The 22,983-nt window shown below is 44.9% G+C and overlaps 1 protein-coding gene across 9 annotated transcripts in view; it reads left to right on the forward strand.

Annotated features, from left to right (window-relative positions):
- The window catches only part of CAMTA1 (calmodulin binding transcription activator 1), an 869,135-nt gene that overhangs the window by 33,565 nt on the left and 812,587 nt on the right, over positions 1-22,983 (forward strand). The window contains exon 4 of one of the 9 annotated variants that reach the window (XR_009047446.1): positions 1,098-1,271. The exons of the other annotated variants lie outside the window; for them this stretch is intronic. The gene's annotated coding sequence lies outside the window, so the exon portion shown is untranslated. The remainder of the gene's footprint in view (positions 1-1,097; positions 1,272-22,983) is intronic. 9 annotated transcript variants of the gene reach the window in all.

The raw sequence follows: 22,983 nt of genomic DNA on the forward strand, positions 1-22,983 counted from the left end.
AGGGTAATACCCATTTATTTGAGAATTGGGTCTGTGTCCATCGGGCTGGGAATTCTGTTCCTTTAATTCAGATGGCTGGGGTTATGGGTTTTGTGAAGTTGGTCTAAATCTATTCGTGTTGCTGGTTCAACATTTATCAATAGTTCAAGTTATAAATATAACACCCTACCCTGTGTTGGGTGTTCAGTTTTGTTAAGATACAGGAAGAAAATAGTGCTGCCTATTTACCCTTGTTTTTAAAAAACTGTTTTGCTCAAATCCTTGACTTAGAATGCTTTTGTTTTGAGTTATGTTATATGACAGTCTCTTCAATTATCCTAGTTTACAGGGTTAAATACTTACTAGAACCTGATAGTTTTGTTACCTTGTCTCAACTGATTTTAAACTTCTTAAGGTATGTATATCTTGATTATTTGCATAAATTATATTTTCCCCCTCAGACAGAATACTTTTGTTTTGATAAACAGCTAGTTTAGAGGCCTGTTGTTTTAATTAGTCATCTATTAATGATTTCAAACATTTTAGACATGAAAACAAAGTAAATGTGCTGAATATTAGTCCTAATCATAGATTGTTACTCTGTCAGCAAAATAGTACAATTTGGGCGCCATTCAGTAAGTCAAAACTAGGTCATGAAATATTAAAAAACTCAGTATGTTTCTTAGTTATCCCTGAAACAGGATTTGAACTATGTTATTATACATTAGTTCCAGTTTATTTATAAATGTAACAAAACATGTTATTTTTTCAGTATTATATTTTTATGTAATTGGCAGTTTATTTTAATTATGACTTGAAATTATATTTGAAGCCAGCAATTGCTTAGTGAGTTAAAATGAGTGGTATTAGGAGTCTTATAAAGCTGGAGGTAACAATGTCAGAAACTTAGCTGGTAGATAATTTAGATCAGTGGTTTTAAAACTTTTTTTGGAACTTTTGAGCACAGCCCTCCAACTTTAACATATTTATTTACCTCTAAATTATTTACATGTTCTACCTTACTAATATTTTAGATACTTATGAAATACCCAATAAGGAATTTTTATTGAGGACAAAATTAAGAGGCAGATGAGAAGTTGTTGTGCCTTTTCTTCTAGGACCCGTACACATAGGCCCTTCGGAGACCACTGGTGTAGGTCCCAGTGTGGCTGAAGATTCACATCCTGAGAGGGGAGACGGCATCGCCCTCTGACTGGTGCGGTGTGAGGCTGGGGTCTGAGAAACGCGGTTGTTTGCGCAGACCGTCAGTATTGCTGGAAACGTGGGTAGAGGTGTGTGCTCCGGTGGAGGGTGGGAGTGCAGGGGCGCTCAGCTGGTGGGGGCCAAGGCACATGCCCTTCTCCCTTGTCGTCGGCTGTGCTGTCCGCGATCTGTCAGTTCAACACGGACGGAAACTCCTACGACAGAACTGAGTTCCAGGGTTGGCTCATGTTTCTGTGTAGAGGACTTTGGCTTTTTTTCTTGTTGAGTTTTGGCTATAGGAAAAACAGGGGAATCTTGGAGTGACAGCAGGAGTTGTTAATTCTGTAGGGTGTTATGTGGGGATAGTGACCTGTCATTTTTTTTTTTTTACTGGCTCAGGTAATAGAAACCAAACAGTTAGTACTCCCTTGAAAGCACTTATTTCTCTGATCGAGTTGGGTGTTGGCATTTTCCCACGTCCTTCAGCCTGCGGTCATAACGTCGCCTCTGAGACCTGAAGGAGATGGGCCGAGGTGGGGCTTTGTGGCCCCGGGTAGGGCAGAGTCACGTTCAGGCAGCATTCAGACCCTCTCGAATGGCTCACAGGGCGGAGTGTAGCCACCCCTCTTTGCGAAGGGCCGCTCTCCCCCTGGGGCTGGAGTGGCTTGCTGTGTGCTGGTGGAGGCCCCGTGAGGGAGTCGCCTGGTATTTAGGAGCTGTGTGGTACAGAACTGCATTCCTGTTGATGCCAGCATCCCAGGACCAGGCACTGGCAGGGGGAGGGATGTGTGGCACGCGCACAGTTGCGAGCACAGCCGATGCGTGTTTTCCATCTCACTCTCTGCACAGCATCTGTTCGCTGAGTAGACTGGCGGCAGGCTTGCCTATATGAGATGTCAGCTGTCATCTTTCTCTGTCGCCCGTATTCTCTCTCTCTCTCTCTGCTGGGTGTGTACACGTGAATTCCTGGGTATAGTTTGACTCCTCTGTACTTTTGAGCTTCCCTTCCTCAGAGCTGTGTGGTGACACCTGTGGCTCCTTGAGAGGGCCCACCTTGTGCACTTGTGCCTCTGTGGAGGGAGGGCGTTGGGGTTGTGCCCGTGCACGTGCTGCCTGTGTCACCACCTGCTCCCTGCTGGTGACTGGGTGCTGGGTGGCGTTCGTTCCAAGCCGCATCACGATATTACAAGGTGTGGAATGTTTCCTTTTACAGGAGAGGGAGTGTTGGTAAAAAGTGGTGAAACGATTTGGTCAGGGTCGCGCACTTGGCAGGGCCCGTCTCACCTGAGCTTCATTTCTTCCACGTTGCTGATTAATTCTTCGGAACGGTCATCCTACTGTGTGTCGTCTAGGCTTTGAATCAAAGACCCATCACCCTTCACCACATTCGTGTACCTGGTGGATCCATTCTGGAATGTAGTCTCAGATTAAAAAGAGTTAATATAAGATTAGTATTGTGGATTCACGTGCAAATTTGGTAAAGCTGAAAGTCACTGAAAAGGGAGACACTTAGAAGATGAGAGAGGTCTTAGGGCCTACTTAAGCACTTTTAACCTTTTCCAACTCATCCAAATAGGTAAAATCTCCTGCCCTACTTGAATGTTATTTGCAATTGCAAAATAAATGTTGTATCTAAAAATAAGTCAATTTTAGATGATGCTTTCACGGCCATAAACAGTCTTTTCCCAGGTTCTGAAAACAACAGGGATGTGGTGGTGGTGGTAATCATGGCAGCTAACACTTACTGACCATCTATTGTATGATAGGCACTGTTGAGGTCTTTCTGTGAATAATCACATTTACTCCTTGAACTGATCCCATGAGGTAGGTTTTGTGATTATTCTTACATTATAGATGAGGAAACTTGAGCCACAGAGATGTGAAATAAAGTACCTGAAAGTGGTGGCCTTGAAAGTCTAAGCCTGTAGCCCGATTTTGGAGCCCATGCTTTCTACAGCTCTGTCCCAAAGAACAATTTCAAATAAGACTTTCCCAAGATCTTGTGCTATTTAGTGACTTCTGATCCTTTTGTTTATTTATGTGCTGCTTTTTTTCATTTTTCATTTTCAGTATCATACATAAATGTAATGTATTTTCGTCCGAGGATTTTTTTTAAAAAGTAGCAAATGCTCATTTCTTAGGGAAGGAGTTTTGATTCTTAATGATGAATATTAATATGTGGGCTCTGGATAAGGAAGAAAATATATTAAAAATAGAACATTTGTACCTGTGCATAACTGGAGGGTTGATAGGCTTGGTTTTTATATCCTGGGCAGGAAAGAAAGAATGTATTAAACACAGAACACATTTGTTAAAGAACCAACTCTTATTTCAAAATCAGTTTGGTATTCAGATCTTCATTAGGTGAACTATTACAGGGTTTCTGCATTTTAAGTTAATATTTTTAAGGCCCAGAGCCAGAAGTAATTATGCTAATGAGGCTTTCTGATTGCACAAATGACTGCTTCATAATTACACATATTAGTCCTCCATATATGTTGTCCAGACTGAAATCCCTTTTGTTTAGTCATTGATTAGTTATTCAACTTAAGGTATAACTGCTGCTTTCTGCCCTTGCTGGGTCTGGACCTCAGATGGCTTTCTTCCAAAGCCCAACTAATGCAGCACCATGAACCTTTTATAATGAAAATGTTCTCCTTAAATATGTCAGATCATTTTTGTGTGCTGCTATTTTTGAACTATTAATGCTCTTTCTTTGGTTTGTTTTTCCTCTCATACAAAGTTTCTCCAGAGCAAGCAAACAAAAAGGAATTCTAGTTTGTATTGATCTTAAAGAAAGTTGCAGCAAAGGTTTGTAGTTAGTGGTAGCTTCAGAGATTTTCATATTAAATGCATTTTTTTAAATGGTAAAAATGTCTCTGTGGGAGCAGCTGAAGGAGAAAGCTCCTCGAGTAGGATGCTTTCTATAGGGAGGGAATTACCCTTTTAAATCCTGGATGCTTTTTTCCCTCAACATTTTATATTCAGGTGAGAAAAATGGACTCTATGACTGTGAAAATTATTAAATTATATTTCATTGCAGTTTTTTGTTTTAACAAGAAGCCACCTTTAAAAAAGTTTTAAAATCATTTTTTTTGTATAGGCATATATTCTTGAGTATTTTTTATTTTTAATTTTTGTCTGTGTAACTTATAAAGTCATAGATTTAGGGCTGTAACTTTTTCAATAATTGGTTTTACTAGTGTATTTGTATATTATCTTTTTGAAACATAGACCCACATTTTTTGGGGATCATTTAAGACTCTTCAAATTTCCAAGATGTAAGCTAAACTGAAAAGTATTTTTATACTCTGATTATAAATGTGAGTGAGAGATTTTGGCAGTGTTAATGGTTTGGCTGGTTTGATCATTCTCTGAGGCCAGCAGGGCTTTTCTGGTTAAATAACAAAGAGGAAAAATGCACATATATCCCACAACACAGGGAGCCGGGTTAAGAGCAACACCGTTTGATTTTTGAATACAGTATATGGAACCAAATTTGTAATGGAATGATAATGTTGTAGCAGTTGGATTAACCATAATTCCTCTGTTTAACTTAGTATGAAGTGAGGTAGATGGACACTGAGATCCAAAAGCGTACAGGCCCGTGGGTCAGACAGCCTGCGTCCCCCGGCAGTGGTGGTAGCGGAGGTGGCAGCAGAGGGCATGTTGCAGTGCCGGGGGGCAGCGCCTCCTCCCACGTCAGTGAGCGGAGAGAGGGGAAGGGGGTCAGTAGGGGGTTGGCGCTGAGGAGCGCTGAAAGCAGCAGACCTTACCTCAGAGAGCAGCATAGTCTTTACAAAATTTGAATAAGATGTTAAAGAACTTCTTTAAAGGAAGAACATTTGTGTAGACCCAGCGCAGTTTGACCTAAACTATTTTTATTATTTTATTTCAAAATATAGCATTTAGAAGAATATTTGGCCCATACTCAGTGTTCAGTAAATATTTGTGGAATGAATGAAGTAGGGAAAAACACAAAAAACTCACCATAAATTTCTTAATTCTTAGAATTCTTTTGTGAATATAAAACTCAGATATGTACATTACATAAAAAGAAACCACAAAACTAATAAAATTTCTATTAACAACATTAGTTAAATGCAGTGGATGATGTTTTGCCAAAACTACATTGTCTTTTGCGACATGACTATAACCCTGGCTGTTCTCAGGCGGGTTCTTTTGAATTTGGCACGTGGCACTCCTGTGTGCCCTGCAGTTATCCCGCCCCCTCCACCACTGAACTATTCGGAAACCATTTTTTGCTCAGCAAGCATTTCTCTAAGTCTGTTGTTAGGCCTCGGTGCAAATATATAATTTAGTCTTAAGTTCACTTCTGGTTTTTCTCATTAGTCCAAGAACAACTTAAATGACACTACTGGGTACCCCTGAAATTGTAATTACAAATCACAGACTTGAGCAATGAATTTGTTTGTTAGAATATATTTGTTATAGGTTTTACCTTTTCAGATTGTGAATTAAGTTAGGATGTGAAATGAAAACTTTCTTAGTGAACCCAGGGATCACTGATGTCTTGGAAAGGGTACGGGACGGGCAAGTCAGAGACAGGTTATGGTTGTGGCTCTGCCACCAGTCAGCTGAGTGTTGGGTAAGACACTTGCTAAGCCTCTGTTGTGTCTTTGTTGTTTGTGTGAGGTTGTGCTTTGAGACCTTTAAAGATGTGTCTTAAGACCAGCTCTCCAGTTTTGGAGGCTAAGATCACTGTTGCTTCCAGAGTTGTTTGAGAGTGCCAGCTTGGGAGTTTCCTTTTTTTTTTTTTTTAAATTCTTAATCATCCTTTCATTTATTTTTATGTTTAAAGTGTACAATTCAGTGGTCTGTAGTATGTACACAAAGTTGTGCACCCATCACCAGCATCTAATGCCACAGCATTTTCATCACCCAACAGTAGCTTGGGGTTTTCTGTCCCTCTGGCGTTGGTGGAGTCGGCACCCTCAAGGGGCAGGCAGCCTCTCTTCAAGGGGCAGCCTCTCTTCAGGGGGCTGCCTGTTCTTTTTTGGTATCTTCTCCAAGTTTTCAGACCCATCTAGCACTAGAGTTGACAATTGAAGAGACTGTGCTTTTGCCAGGTCTTATTGTATAGCGCTGTCTCCTGAGATTGTTTTTTAAAATGTTCAAGTATAAATGAGGATGCATTTTGGATCCACATTTTTAAAGTCGGGTGGAAGGGGCTTGTAGAGTTCTCAGCTGCATTAAAACTGTATGCTCTGCAGACTCTTCATCGATAGATTGTGTAGGGATGAAAAGTCCACTGTTTTCAGTAATGGTGGGAGACTTTCATGGTGGTGACTCCCATGAGAAGCTGAGCCCTGCCGAAATGTCTGCTGAGACAGAAGAGGGAAGGATACTTGGAAAGGTTGGCATTCTTTAGCTTAGTGATTTTCAAGCTGAGCTGGCGTCAGAATTACCTGGAGGGCTTGTTAGAAGCCAGACCGCTGGGTTCCATCCCAACATTTCTGCCCCAGTAGGTCTGGGGTGGGGCCTGAGAATGAGCGTGTCTAACGCGGTCCAGGTGAAACCCACCGGGATGAGGGCTCCCAGCCGCCTGGACGCGTGTTCTGATTAACTTCACTTGACTTCCACTGCAGCTTTGCTGCCCCTCAACCACTAAAGTATATTTCGGTGCACTTTGGCTCTGTGGGAGGCAGTTGTGCTTTCTAGAGCTTTTCTCATGTCTCATGTGTCTAGAAGTCAGGGAATGCAAAGTTATTTTTTGGGTATTTATCTAAAGTAACATAGGGAGCCCTCTTTAAGTATGGGTGGCAGTGGTGGGGTATGTGGAGGCATATTCCAGTTTTTGTGACTGCTTTTTGAAGAGGGAGCATGAAGGATAGTCTCCAAGCCCTCCCTCTCCACGTCTCTGTGGCCCAGGTGGCAGAAAACAGCAGAACCCTGAAGCTGACAGCAGCTACCTACTTATACTTCCCTACCTGTCTGCCACCTTCTAGTCTTGTTAATACTACCTACCAAGTGTTTCTAATGAAAAATTCTGGTATCTTGGTGATTATGAAATTCTGTTGGAGATTTTAAAAGAAGTTCCTAAAAAAATAACCTATTTTCTAGTTTTAATGCTTTTAGAAGGCTGGGGAAAAAAAAAAAGAAAAAGCGCAAAAGAACTCCTTTCTGGATGGATGAGAAGCCCCAGATGGGCTGGGTGAATGCGATGAAAGATAAGTGTGTGTTTGGGAGAATGTTTTCTCTGTTAGGGAGAATTTTATGGGCAGGATGTGTGGAGTTCATGGAGTTCTCATATGCTTCAGTGGTTGTGTGTTCTTTGGTTTGGTGAAGGGTGTAGAGTTGAAATAAATGTAACATTTAAAGAACCTGCAGTTTACATTTGTGGAGAACTGGGGAAAGTGGGAGAAGCTCCAGCTCTGGGGAGTTGAACAGGGTTAAGCAGGTGTGTGTGCATCCAGGTGGGGCAGCTGCGGTAGAACCAGGATGGAGTTCTGGGGCAAGCTTCGTTTAGCATTGAATTCACTTCACTGGGATTCCAAAGGAGTTTATGGGAAAAATGAAAGGTTGCCATGTCCAAGAAAGCAGGAAGCTGAAAAGTAGCTTGACTTGGGCTGGACAGTAGAGCCATCTGAGCCTGAAGTTAGAGGGCACAGGTGCCTGAGGGGCTAGGCTCCGGGTATAGTCACAGCCAAAAGACTTGAACCCAGGCCACACCTTTTATTTTTTGCTGTTTACTTTTTTTTTTTATTATTAAGATTTAAGTTTTAGAGCAGTTTAAAGTTCACAGCAAAATTGAGGGGAGGGTGCAGAGACTTCCCCAAACCCCCTGCCCCCTTTTGCAGAGTCTCTTCCACTGCCAGCACCCCCCACTGGAGTGGTACCTTTTCACAGTCAGTGAACTTACGTTGGCACATCGCTTTCACCCAGAGCCCGTGGTTTGTTAGGGTTCACTCTTGGTGGTGCACATTCTGTGGGTTTGGACACACACATCCATCACTGTAGTTTCATACAGAGTTCCGTTGTTGCCCTAGCCATCCTCTCTGCTCTGCCCTTCATCCCCCAGGCCCTGGCGACTGCTCATCTTTGTCATCTCCACAGTTTTGCCTTTCCAGAATGTCACAGAGCTGGAATCATACAGCGTGTAGTCTTCTCACATTGGCTTCTTTCACCTAGTAACAGGCACTTGAGGTTCCTCCATGTCTTCTCATGGCTTGCTAGCTCATTTCTTTTTAGCTCTAAGTAGTACTCCATTGTCTGGATGCGCTGTAGTGTATTTGTCCATTCACCTGCTGAAGGACGTCTTGGTTGCTTCCAGATTTCAGCAGTTATGAATGAAGCTGGTGTAAACACTCATGTGCAGGATTTTGCGTAGACATAAGTTTTCAGCTCCTTTGGGTAAATACCAAGTAGTGCAATTGTTGGATCGTCTGGTAAGACTATGTTTAGTTCTGTAAGAAACTGCCAAACTGTCTTCCAAAGTGGCTGCACTGTTTTGTGCTCCCACCAGGCAATGAGGGAGAGTTCTTTCTGCTCCGCATCCTCACCAGCATTTGGTGCTGTCCGTGTTCTGGATTTTGTCTATTATAATAGGTGCATAGTGGTTTCTCATTGTTGTCTTAATTTGCATTTCCTTGGTCACATGTTGTGGAGCATCTTTTTATATACTTACTTGCCATCTGTATATCTTCTGTGATGAGGTGTCTGTTAAGGTCTTTGGCCCATGTTCAAATTCAGGTTGCTTGTTTTCTTATTGTTGCTTTTTAAGAGCTGTTTGTACACCTTGGCTAACAGTCCTTTATCAGAGGTGTGTTTTGCAAGTGTTACCTCCCAGTCTCTGGCTTGTCTTCTCTCTCTCTTCTTTTTTGGCCGCTCTTCGTGGCCTGTGGGATCTTAGTTCCTCGACCAGGGCTCAGACCTGTGCCCCTGCAGTGGAAGCGCGGAGTCCTAACCACTGGACCACAGGGAAGTCCCTGGCTTGTCTTCTCATCCTCTTGATACTGTCTTTCACAGGGCAGACGTTGTTAATTTTAATTAAGTCCAGCTTATCAGTTATTTCTTCCGTGGTTACTGCTTTGGCATTGTAATGCTGTACTCAAGGTCTTCTCGCTTTTCTCTTATGTTATCTAATGAGAGTTTTCTAGTTTTGCATTTTATGCTTAGATCTGTGATTCATTTTGAGTTGATTTTTGTGAAGGATGTAAGGCCTGTATCTAAACTCATTTTTTTTTTGGCACACGGAGGTCCAATTGTTCCAGCACTATCTGTAAGTGTTGGAAAGGCTAGCTTTACTCCACTGTTTCGCCTTTACTCCTTTGGCAAAGATCAGTTGATTATATTTATGTGGGCCTATATCTGGGCTTTCTATTCTGTTTCATTGATCTGTTTGTCTGTTCTTTGGACAGTACCACACTCTTGATTACTGTAGCTTTGTAGTAAGTTTTGAGATCTGGAATAGTGTCAGTCCTCTGATTTTGTTCTTCTCATTTAATACCGAGTTGGTTATTCTAGGTCTTTTGCCTCTGTAAACTTTAGAATCAGGTTGTCACTGGGATTTTGATTAGGGTTGTGTTGAATCCATAGATCAAGTTGAGAAGAATTGACATCTTGATGTTAGTGAGTCTTCTGTCCCTGAACATGGACTGTCTCTCCATTTATTTAGGGTTTTTTTTTTTTTTTAATTCATCAAGAGTTTTGGAGTCTTCCTCATACAGCTCTTATAGGTATTTTGTTAGATTTACACCTAATTCCTTTTTTGGGGTGGGGGGTGGGCAGGGGTGCTCATGTAAATAGTGTTGTGTTTTAAATTTCACATTTCACTTGTTCACTTCTGATGTATAGGAAGGTGGTAGGTTTTGTATGTTAATCTTGTATAATCGCTTATTAGGTCCAGGAGTTTTTCAAGAAGCCAAGGCCCCCAAAGAGAGACCACGATTCTGTGTGTAGCTTATGCCTGAAATAGTTCTCTTTTAAAGAGTTCAGTGGGATAGCACTGCAGGGAGAGGGGAAGTCCCAGCACAGAAGGTCAGGGACAAAGTGTTGAGAGGTCACACCCTGTTAGTGCTCTGTGTCAGACAGCAGCTATTCAGAGAAACTGCCAAGAGGGAGGCTCTTCCATTACCTGGGGTTCTTATTTAGAAAAGGCTGCAGAAGTCTGCTTTTTCAGAAAGAGAAGGGGAAAAAACACATAAATATAAGTTTAGAAAGAATTGAAAGACAGGGAGAATGCCGTCTGCTTCCCATTTCTGAGAAAGGATACATTAAAATAGCTTGAAATTAAGCAGGAGCTATAAAATCGAGGTCAGAGTGTAGTCATTTCACATTTTTCCTGACATGTCTTTAAACTATGTAGTGACAGGCTCCCCTTTCCCGGCATCAGAAGACAGTTGTTAATGTGCATGTTAAGGTTTTGTTTTATTTTAGTACTGTTGAGCACAATTTAGACTTCCTGAGTCTAATCGTTTAAGAATCATTTTTGTTAAATGCTTTAATTATTATCAATCAAAACTTTATATTTAAGCATTTTCCAGTAATTTTTAACCATCCATTCCTCAAGCAGTTCAGAGAACCTGCTGTGTGGTGATTATGTATTTTTTATTTCATAATTGAGGATTGTGAGACAGAAGTGTTCTGGAATGAGCGTGGATCACCTAACATAGGGCGTAATTTACTTCTTTTTTCTGTGTATTGTCTGGCTGACCCTGCTAGGCTGTGAGGTCCTGGTGAACAGGAATCTTCCTCTGTTCTGTTCACTGATGGATCCCAAGAGCTTGAAATTAACTTAGGGGCTGGTAGTGGGTGTTTAGTGACTGTTCCTTGAGGGAATGAGTGTGTGAAGAATCCAGCGACAGACACCGTTTGGGTCTCTCCTCCAGTGTGCTGCTCGCCTGCGGTTCCTGAGTGCGACAGCCCGGCTTAGTGATCGTCCTTGGTGTCGCCAAACAAATCTGCGGGAGCTGCCCCTGAAGCATGGGAGGCGTGGAGGATCAGAGTGTGTGCTCCTTGAGCTTGCGCGGGTTCCCTGAGTCCTGGGAGGCAGGACCGAGGCAGCACACTTGCTGCTTTCTCTCGAACCCAGCCGTCAGAGAAGCCCCTCCATGTCGGGCGTGAGTGAGGTGAGGCCTGAAGCAAGACAGGAAGCCTGGGGGAGGGAGGACTGTTCCACCACCCCCCGCCTCACACAGCACAGCCTAGGTAGAAGGATGGCCAGATCACTGCAGAGGCCGCCATCAGAAAGAAACACTTGGCTCTCTTTAGACATTTTCCTGTGCTGATGTGGGTACATGTTTTATTTGTTAACTCAGAATGGGCTTACTGTACATGTAGTTTTGTAGCCTGGCTTTTCTCCTAATATGTTGTATGTATCTCAGGCCTTTTGGACAGTGACCCACAGCCTCGTGCTTGTTGACTGCGTGTTGGTATTGCGTTGTGTTTTGTGCCTCCACGCGTGCGTCCAGCAGCGATGTCTCTGAGGGCTTCCCTGTGTCAGGTGCTGGTCGAGGATGCTGAGGATCCCAGGCAGACAAGGTTCCTGTTGTCCTGGGGCTTACGGTTTAGAAGGGGAGACCGTGCATGAACAAGGAAGTAGATGAGAATTTCATAGGGTGCTAAGAAGAAAACAGAACAGAATACTGAGGTGTGAGCACTTGACGTGGGTTGGGTGTGGAAGGCCTTTGTTAGAGGCATTTGAGCGGAGATCCAGATGCTGCAGGAGGGCTGCTTGAGCATCTAGGCAGCGGGAGTAGCAAGTGCAAGTGCCCTGAGGCAGGAATGCCTTTGGCTTGAGGCACAATATGGACAGCATTGTGGCTGGAGCAAAGGGGACACTGGGGAGGTGAGGGGAGGCGAGGGCAGGCAGGGTAGGCAGGAGCTGGATCTTGAGGTGCCTTGTAGGCACAAAGACTTGGAATTTTATGAGTAACAGGAAGTCGTTGGAGGATGAACTATCAGGAGTGATAGGCATAATGTGGGTTCTTTATGTTCAGAGCTGTTCTGTGGCTGCTCTGTGACTGACGGGGAAGCAGAGAGATCAGTTAGAGGCTGTTGTAGTAATTGGCGATCTTGGTAAGAGACATGGAAGCAGTGGAGAGGGTGAAAAGTGGGGTGTCTTTTGGAGGTGGAGGTGTCAGGACTCATGGGATTGGATGTGGGGGTGGGGGAGGAGAAATCAAGAAGGATTCCTAGTTTGCAGCCTGAGCTGCTGCATTGGTGCTGGTGCTTATAGTTGAGACAAAGGAGGCTGAAGGGGGAGGGGGCGGTCAGGTCTGTTCTCTTGGGCTGTATCGATTGGAGATGTCTCTTAGACATTGAAGTGGCTGTGCTGAGCAGGCCACTGTCTAGAAGCCTGAGAGAGGTCCGTCTGGAGACATAAATTGGAGAGCTGTTAGACGGGATGAGATCACTCTGGGGCAAAAGATGGATGGAGAAGGGATGAGATAAGCCCTGAGTGGAGCAGGAGGAGCTGGCCAAGCAGGCTGCGGGGAGCCGGGCAGTGGTGGAGAGCCAGGCTGGTGGGAGCTGGGAGCCGAGAGGAGGATGAGCCCAGGAAGGCTGTATCAGCTTTCCGTTTGCTGCTGTAACAAATTTCTACAGACTTAGTGGCCTGAAACAGCATAGATGTATTGTTATCTCGGAGGTCTGTGGGTCAGACGTCTGGCAGGGTCTCACTGGTGTGGGCAGAGCTCCCCTTTCTGGAGGCTCCAGGGGAGACCGTTCCTGGGCTGTTCCACCTTCTAGAGCTGCTCACATTCCTCAACTTGTGGCCCCTTCCTCCCCCTTCAAAGCCATCAGCTCGGAGTCTCTCTGCCCTGATGTGTCGTCACATCTCTTTCTCTGACTCTGACCTCTCCTGCCTCCCTCTTGAGTTTTAAGGACCTGTGTGGTTCCATTGGGTCCACGCACACTGGCCTGGATCCTCTCCGTATTTTAAAGTCAGCTGATTAGCAACCGTAATTCTTCCATGATTACAGGTTCTGGCAATTAGAATGGGGGTGGGGGGTGGGGGACACGGTTCTTCCTGCCGCAGAGGGTGCAGTCAGAGGTGACTGAGAGTCTGAGTCAGGTGAGGATGGGGCCGTCACCACTGGGTTTGGGCACCCGGAGGCTCTTAGTCACCCTGGCGGATGGTCCCAGTGGCATGTGGGTTGCAGAGCAAATGAGGCGAGGGCTTGGGGATGGCAGGTGTTAAGGATTCTTCCGGGAGTTTTGCTGTGACGAGAAAGTTGTGCCACGAATTAGAGAGAAGCGTGGAGTGGGAGCCCTAATGTGGCGTTGAGGTTCGGGGAGGCCTCTCTGAGGAAGGCCTGAGTGTCTGTTGGGTTGGGTTACCTGAATGAAGAACCCAGAGTCAAACCAAGGAATGGTTTGTAGAGATGAACGTATCCGAAGGAAGAATTAATGTGGTTATTTTGAAATAAGAAGCAGAACGTACGGGTGTCTCTCTGCTTGCCCCTGGGTCAGTGGACAGAACCCTCGTCAGCAGCTGCGGTGGGATCCCCCGCCTCACCACACCAGATGCTCTGTCACCCCACGGGTGGTGGCCACGTTTCTGAAGTCAGTGTGGAACTTGTGCCTTTATCCCTCGGGGACCAGCTGTGGTCTGGCCACGACTCAGCGCCTCGGTGAGAGTGTGTCCTATGTGCAGTACAGAGCTGCAGTCCTTTCCTGTCCTTTCCTTACTTCATTACATTTTAATCACATTCATACTCAACAGTATTTATCGAACACTAGGCTCTAGGGAGAACAGGGGTGACCCAAACAGATCCCGCCCTGTGGAGCTTGCCTTCTGGAGGACTTGTCTCGAATGAATGGGTGCGTCCGAAGCTGTCATAGAGCTGTCATCTCCCTGCAGGCGAGGCGTTCAGTTTGTGTGCTTCCGGCTCCTCTGCAGAGCTCGGGTGCTCTAACCAGCTGGTGGACCCTCTGTTTCCCTCGTTACTGTGGCCACCTGCTGGAGGTACCCCGTGTTCCCTGCTCCATGCCCACAGCTGCCTGCAGGTACCCCTGCGCTTCCGAGCTAATTCCCTAATTCCCACTCCTGCCTTTCCTCTGAGAGGTCTTCTTTTCCTTTCTTTCTTCCTTCTCCAGCTTCAGTTCCAACATTCACAGTGCAGAATCACTGTCTCACAGATACCCTCGACTCTTGTCACCTCCAGCCAGACAAACCCCGATCCCGAATGTACCGTCTCCTGGCTTCTCTGTGCCTTCACCCAGGCAGCTCTGTGTTGCTGGAGAAAAACGAGATAAAGAATCAGGCTTCTATCTTAGTATAAATCTCAGGCAGCAGCCTCAAGTGAGCAGTGACCGCTGCCCACAGTTTGTAAGGTTCTCCTCCAGCTCCACGTGTTCTCCCTCTCTGTGACCACGGCGTGCTGTCTGCATTCTTCACGCGAAGCCACCCCCTTCAGCATCCCCACCACCCCTGGCTTCTCAGCCCTGAACCCACTCACCTTTAGCAAATACAAGGCAGTGGGTGTTGTGTCTTCCCTCTTTCTGTCAGCGGCTGGTCTGTTCCCACGAGCTCTGGACCCGGTCCCTCCCCTCTCAGGGACTTCAGTCCGGCGGTTGTTTCGTATCCTCCTGTGTCTACCAGGTTGTCCTGCTGCGCGTGCAGAGGCCTTCTTCTGGGTGAGCCCTGCCTGCAGCAGAGATTAACCCGCCTCCCTCGCCATCAGTAGCCCCATTTAAAAATCCTCAACATCAAAACTTCTCAAAGTGACCCACGCATTTCCTTTGCCATTTTCCAGTTACTCTTCATCCATTCCTGTCCCCCTTCCCTCCCCTGCCAGAAGCTGCCTGTTTTTTCCAGCATCCTACAAACTGCCAGACCCAGTGGACAGCGGTCCGCACCTTATGCAGCCTCTTAACAGCTTTCAACGTGGTTGCCTCTTCCTGCCTCCCAAGATGCTTCTCTCTGCTGACACCCTCTTCTGGGTGATCCTCCTGCCTCTCGGGCCACCTCCTCTCAGCAACTGACCGCCCCCCCCCGCCCCGGATCAGATCTTTGTTTTCAGTCCAGCCCGTCGAGGGTGATATTCCCTGGGACTTTTGTCCTCAACGTTTCTTCTCATATAACGTTCTGTCTTTAAGTAGTGATTGTTTCATCTGCTAACAGAGCTCAGAATACTGTCTGTGTTTCAGCCCTGGCTTTCCCTCAGACATGTACTTAGTTGCCTTACTTGCACCTCAGACATAATTGTCCAAAACTGACGTGTCGATCTGCCCCAGATCTGCTGCCCCTAGAGTGTCCTTGTATTTTTATTTCTCTCACCTCCAAGAGCAAGTGCAGCATCAGACCCTTTCGAGCCACCTTCCGCCTCTCTCTGTCATAGGGTTTCTCTTGCATTCGAGTGAGGGAGCCTGTGGACACCTTTTCAGAATCAGTGTTAAAGCAAACTGGTTGTATTGACATAGTTATAAAAATCTTAATGAAACACAGATTTGTGACATGATGCTATATATACTGCTTAAATGTTCTTAAGTAACAGATCTAGTGGCGGGTCTGTAACTGCCGTAAATTGGAAATAATGATAAACACAAATGGTAGTTCATGGTGACGCCTTCAGGTCCTGACCGTGTTGCTGAGTTGTTGCCTGTATTCACAACTAAACAAGATAGTGGGTTGCACTTGGCGGTTACTGGCGTGAGGGTGTGGTTCTTTTCTCATCCAAGTGCACGGACCCCCTGTTCTGTCTTCACGGTCGAATCGCTCCGCTTCCCGTCATCACTGTCACCTCTGCTCACCCGCCCGTCCACAGGAGCCGCCTGCGTGACTGCCGTGCCTCGATGCTGGTCCTCCTCTGGTTCATTCTCCCCACGGCAGCCAGGGTTCTCTTTTTAAAATAGTAAAATGCGAATCAAGTCATGTTTTATCCCAGTTTTGCACTCTCCAGTTGCTTGCACTGTTTTCTGGGTCTAAATTCAAACGCATTAAGGTGGCCGGGGAGCCTGCCCCTCTTAGCCTCCCCCGGGCCCTTAGGCCCTCCCTCCCTCCCTCCCTCACAGATTTGCTGAGCTCCTGCACCTCCCCCTCCCCGCCCTCTCCCCCCGCCCTGGTTCTTCACCTGTGACTGGCTCTTCACCACCTCAGGGCCCTGGAACATGCTTTCCACCCTCTGTGACACGCGGTAATCTGTTGCTGCATGACTGTGTTACTGTAAATTTAGCAGCTTTAAACACCACACATTTATTATCTCACAGTTTTTATGGGTCTCGTGTCCAGGCCCAGCTTAGCTGGACCCTCTGCAGACAGGCTGTTGAGCAGGACTGGACTCTTATCTGAAGGCTTGATTGGAGAAGGAGCCTCTTTGTAGCTGGGGTGGGGTGGGGGGGCGTTGTGTTGGCAGGTGAGCCGATGGACTGTGGGCTTCAGGGTCTCACAGGTCATCCACCGAAGACAGTCCTCAGTTACCTGTGCCTTCCCAACACGGCCACCTGGCTAGGGAGAGGGGGTCCCGGCAAGTAGAGTGCTGCAGTCTTATGTGATGTCATCACACGCACGTACTCATTCTCACCCCTTGGCTGTGTTCTGTTGCTTAGAGTCGATTCACGGTCCCGCCCACGTTTGCACAGGAGGCCGGGGTCGCGGGAGCCACCTTTTAGCTGGTCCAGGCCTCTCCCACCCCATCCTCCACCCAAGCCTCTATACCTGAAAGAAGAAACAAATTTCCACACGCCTCTCCGGAGGAATGCCTCACAGACAGAATCCCTGTGGTCAGGCCACCATGTGCCAAACTGTACACGACACGCGGGAGCTGAGTCTGCCTCTTTACGAATTTGCAGTCCTGAAGACGTCGAGGAGGAGTGTTCCAAGTAGTAGACTCAAACAAGGGGGAGAAAATGACTTTCTCAGATTTCTCCTCATTCTTCTTTTCCTTTCCATTCACCATCATTTACACAATTCCTACCGTGTGCTTAAGTGTTGGGGTGAGAAACAGGAGGAACACGGCAGGAGCTTGCAGTTTAGAACTCTGTGTTTCTCAGTTGAATTTTTGAACTAGAAAGTCTGGTCATTTTCAAACTTAAAAAAATATATTTTTTGAATTTTTGAACCATTTTTTTCAAACATGAACTTATGGGTGACCCAGACCTATAGAACAGACGAAAGTGGAGACGCTCTGCTTGAAGGTGGGGAGCGGGGCCACCTCGGCCTGCACGGGCCTCTGGCCGCCTCCAGAGGTGCCCACCACAGTCAGCCCTTGAACCCTGGCTGTCAGGAAGCAAGGTTAGGACAGGACTGCTGTCGTCCACACCAGCACTGGAGCTCAGGAAGCCGCTGCCCTGAGCGGGAGAACAAGTTAGTGCAGAGCAGGCCTGTGCATTCTCTGGGCCAGCGGTGCTCACACGGGGCTGGAACTGACCCTTCAGAGGGTGTTAAAAACAAGTGGGGGTGCTTTTGGGGTGTCATCATGTGTGGGGGGTGTTCTGTGATTCTGGGCAGCATGGTAAAGGCGCCCTCCCTGAGAAGCCCAGTGCCTGCTCCCGCTCCCTGTCTTGTGCTCTTTCTTTATGTTGGTGGGTCTCGCCCCGGCCGCATGTCAGAGTCACCTGGACAGCTGTTTAAATGTGCCAGGGCCTGGGCCCCACCCCTGAGCAATTAAACTGAGGGCTCTGAGGTGGGGCCCGGGCTTGGGGTTTTAAAAGCTCCCTGGGAGATTCTAAAGTGCAGCCAGGTTGGGAATCACAGCCTTAAATCTTCTGTTGACTGCTTTCAGAAGAAGTCTTCACTGTAATTAAACAAGTTGTGGTTAAAAGCAAGCAAAAGGGAATCTGGAGGAAACATTTGTAACAGACAAGTGGGCTTTATTAAATGTGCAGTCATGTTATTAGCACACAGATCATTGGGAGGAACTGATGCTTTGGAATTTGGATTAAAACTCTTAAGCCACAGATAACATCAAAGTCTGGTGTCTGTGAGGGCTGAGGTTGTTGGTTTCTGTTTTTTCCTTTCTGAATGTTTCAGCCTGATAGAATTTCAGCCTGAAACTGAAGCACGTATTTGTAACAAATCCCTTTTTCTTTCCTTCCCATAGTCCATCTCCATCAGTTAGATGCTCTTCTCTGTTCTCACCTTAAGGTTCTTTTATGTCTGTTCCATTCCCCACCCTGCCCCAAAACGCTGTGACAATGAGCCTTTCTGATAAAGTGGTCATCCAGTTTGGAAAGACATCATACTTTACAAGATGATCATTTTCTGAGAAACTTGTTAGAAAACTTTGTATTGTTGGCTTAGTCAGGGAAAGGTCTGGAAAAATGACCAAGAGGTTAGCTCAGACCTCATGGAGGGAGCTGTCAGGGTAGGTACTGGCTACTAAAGGTCTCTCCTAACTTTTCACTGAGGATAGTCTTGCTAGTCTGAGAGGAATTATAAGCATCCTCATTGCACATTTCTGTGTTTCTTTTACTCTGTCTGACACTGACAATCTCACTATGACAACAAATTAAGTATGTTTTAAAAATATTTCACAAATATATTGAAGATTAATCTCACTTTGCTTTCTAACTTTTACCAAAATAGTTTTCCCTGATGCCCACTCGTTAATTTTTTATTTTCTTACTGTTTAATTTTTTTTTTCCGCGTTATTCATCTGTACCATTGAATTATCTGCCTGTGATTTTCTGTAAATTGATGCCAAGTTTTAATGGTTTAGCTCTGTATCTTTTCACTCTTTTGTGACATTGCATTGGAAATACAAGTTAATCTTTAGTTAGGTTGACATCTTTAATTTTTGAATTGTGGGCTGGAGATGTTCTATTTATGTGAGACATGTTATGTGCGTGTTATGTGTATGTGTGTGTGAATGTTCTGTGCATGTGGGTCGGGATGAGGTGTGGTTGTGAGAGCACTCCTGTGGGAGTGGCACTCACACTGGTGTAGGCGGCTGACTGGGCAGTGCTGAGATGGTAGGGGTCTGCTCGCTGGGTCTGGCAGCCTCCCCTCCTGTGCGGTGTACCACCAGCACCCTGCGCCTCTGGGTAACCATTCTTTCTTCTTTAGGATGGTTTGGAGGGCTCCATGGGTTAACAGGACAGCACCTGACATAATAGTTAGGAAACGTTCGTTCACTTGCCCATGGTTGGTAGTAAATAAATGTTAAATAGGACACCGAAAGCACTAACTTTATATAAAGTAAAAGGTTGGTATGTTTGATTACATTAAAAGAACTTCTGCTTATCAAAAGACAGTATTAAGTGAACGAAAAGTCAAGTCACAGTGTGGGATTGGCCAACAGAGTATGATATAATCAGAACATCTTGAGAAGTCTTGCAAGTTAGTAAGAAAGAGACAGACAAGCTCAGTAGGAAAATGGGCAAGAGACTTGAACAGACACTTCACAGAGCGTCAGTAACCATGGGAAAAGGCGCTCAACATCATCAGGCAGACGTAGAATAAAACCACAGCGAGATGCCCTCATGCACCCAAAGGACTAAATTCGAAAAGACAGTGTCAGGTGCTGGCAGTGAACAGAGCAGCGGGGTTTTGCGCACTGCTGAGGGGCAGCTGCATCAGTGCCGGGACTCTAGCGTTGTCTAGATTGCGTGCACCGTGTGTCTCAGCAGTTCCTCCCTTATGTGTGTTCCCAGCAGAACCATGTGCATATACACACCAAAGACACGTGCAGGGATGTCCTCACATTCCTCAAAGCTGGAAACAACCCAGATGCTCACACCAACAGAGTGGAAGAATTCATTGTGATATATTCATACACCATGAACTGGACAGCCTTGAAAATGGATGAACTGATGGTATAGTCAAGAAACGAATAACTCTCACAAACATAGTATGGCATGAAAGAAACCAGACTCTCAAATTTATGTATGATTCTGGATACAAGTTCAGAACAGTTCAAAACCTGGAAAAATAACTTGATGGTTGAAGTCAGGAGTAGTTACCTTTGGGGAGTAGGGAGGGTGTCTTAGTAGAGCTTCTGGGGTGCTGGTAAGGTTCTGCTTCTTGATTGTGCATGTGACACGTGTACATAGACACGTATATGTTTATGACTTGTGCTCTTTTTGTATATTACATTTCAGTAAAGAGTTCATTGAAGTGGCATATAGTATAAAATAGATTATGAAAGTGCATGAGAAGTGAGCAAGATACAGCTGCGTGCAACAGCATGGAGGAATCTCACAAAATACAGTGTTTGATTCTGTTTTTGTAAAGTTTGAAAAGAGTCAATGCTGAGTTATTGTTTAGGGAAACAAGTAGCTGGTGTATATCAGGATTCAGTCAGGGAAGCAGAACCACTGTGAGTGTTATGGAATAAGGGGTTTATTTACTACAGAAGTAAGGCTGTATATAATTCTGGGAGAAGTTGAAAAAATAGAGCCCAGAGGAGGAATAGAAGGTCAAAGAAGGGTCACGAAACACCTCCTGAAACACTGGGGTGGGTGGCCCAGGCAGCCTGCTGGGGTCTGGGAGGCCTCTGGGAAACCAGGCTATCCTTTCGTATGTCTGCCGCCCAACTTCTAGTGTTAGGGGAGCTAAAGCTAGTCTCTGAAGAAGAAACGTGGACATTTGGAACTCTCTGGCACCTCAGTTTCTATCTCTCCCCACCTCTAACCTTACAGGCCTTCAGAGAGTGGAGGCTGTTCCATTCTACTTTTTAAATCTTGGGCAGATTCAGGGAAAGGGATCCTGAGAAATTCCAACTTAACCACATCAATGGAGATAAAAACTGCCACAGTGATGGTCGCACAACTCTGTGAATATCCTAAAAGTACTCTTTGTGTTACGTGAATTATATCTCATTTAAAGCTGTTATTTAAACAAAACTGCCACAGGTTGAAAACTCTTAAGAAAAGCAAGGAAATAATTGGCACAAAAGTTGGGGTAGTGGTTACCTTTGGGAGAGAAGAGCAGTTCTGAAAAGGAGTTTTGGGTGTTAAAACATTCCCTCTTGTTACGGGGTGGGGAGTTCTACGGGTGCTTGCCTTATTGTACAGTCTAATGCAAATGCATATTGCAAAACACACAGAAGACGTGACCTTACAGTCCAGTGTGGTAGGTGGTGAAGTCAGTGCCGTTTTTAAGGTTATGGGGGCACAGTATGCTGAAGTCTTCGTTTTCTAGTTTTTTAATGATCGGAAGATGTTAACATGGCTGATTTAAATGCTCCTTCTTCAGATCTGGAACTTCCAGTAGTCATTGCTTCCTATCAGTTGGTATCCATGTCACTCTGAACTGGAGGGTAGTACCTGTGGTCTGTTTTTTAACAAGGTCTTCAAGTCTCCTGACAGGTCTGTGAGTAAGTTTTGAAAATAGCTTAATGGGATGTTTCTGTCACTTTTCACTGTATTTATTTGATTTTAAAACTTGAACTAAGATTTCTTTGTGCTTAAAAGTACATTTTACAGATTTATTAAAACTTTCATATCAAATCCTTTTTGATAATCTGAGAAATCAAAACATTCTCATCATCTAACTTATTGGAAAATGTCTTTATCTACTCTCCGCTTACATGGAGCACTTTTCATTTGAACGCTTGTTATGGCTCTTTTATTCTCTTTGTAATGAGGCAGCAGTTGCCCAAATAAAGAAAGATAAGCAGCTTTCCTGCCTGGGGCTGTAGTTGTACCATAGTTAGGGAAGGAATGTGAAGGATTTTACAGAAGTTCAAACACAAAGTATCTTGTACCATTGTATGCAAAGATTAGAAAAATTTTTGCTGTAGTTATGTAGACTTTTAGCTTCTCTTGTTGTAGAACTATATCTATGTACCTATCTGTCTATCTGTCTCATGTTTTTTGAATGAGATGATTTAACTTCTTAACTAACAGGAGCCCTTGAGTAAGTGATTTCTACATGGGTTAAATTTGTAATGCAAAGCCTCATTAGTATTACTTAGAGCACTTCTAAACTATTTGCAAAACTTCAGAGATACATTTGTTACCTAATGAGATTTCAGTTTGAGTCAAATGTTACTCTTTAAAGTTTTCCATTAAGAAATATCTTTTTGATAATTTTTATAAACCAGTTTGTTAATTAAGCATCATGTGTGTTAATCCTTTTGTTCAGTAACCATTTTGAGTGCCCACTGTGTGCCCAAGCCCTGAGGTAAACCTGGCCACGCAGAGATAATAAAAGGTGGTCACAGTCGTATAGGGAAGACACATAAAAAATAATTGCAATGTGGTGTGATAAGGGGTAGAATGGAATTGTGAGGTATGTATGTATGAGATAAATTTGAGGCATGTAAGTGGTGGATGTTATATAAAGTACGACACTGAGGCTCTATTTTGAAGGTGATGATGAGTTTGCCTCACAAAGAACCGGCAAGAAAACTTTCCAGGCTGAAGGAACCATGTGAACAAAAACATGGAAGAAGGCAGTAGTTTGACTTGCTTGAGTAATTAGGCATGGCTGGGTTAGGGTTTAAGGAGAGAGACAGATGAATTAGGGTTAGTGGGGTATGCAACAACCAGCTCACAGAAAGCCTTGTGTGCCATGCTGGGTTTACATTTTTACCTTATAAGTAATCAGGATCATTTGAAAGATTTAGAAAAGTAGAATGATCCGATCTTCATTGCACGCAGTCACTCTGTGGGCAGTTTAGAGAGAATCTGGGAATTGGGGAGGAATCCATACCAGAGCTAATGAAGACCTGTTTTAGTGCCCTGGCAGTAGAGAGGGATCTGACCAGAGAGCTGAACTCAATAGGATTGAGCATGAACTCTAAGATGTGATGGCCAAGGAGAGTAGAATTACTGAGATTCTGGCTTGAATGATAGTGGTATGTAGAAATGTAGGTTTGTTGAGACATTGAAATTTGTTTGTGTTGTTGAGCTTAGAGAGCGCTTGTGGAACATGGAGGTAGAGATCTTAGA

This window comes from Hippopotamus amphibius, chromosome 1 (assembly GCF_030028045.1).
Source record: "Hippopotamus amphibius kiboko isolate mHipAmp2 chromosome 1, mHipAmp2.hap2, whole genome shotgun sequence".
Classification (NCBI taxonomy): domain Eukaryota; kingdom Metazoa; phylum Chordata; class Mammalia; order Artiodactyla; family Hippopotamidae; genus Hippopotamus; species Hippopotamus amphibius.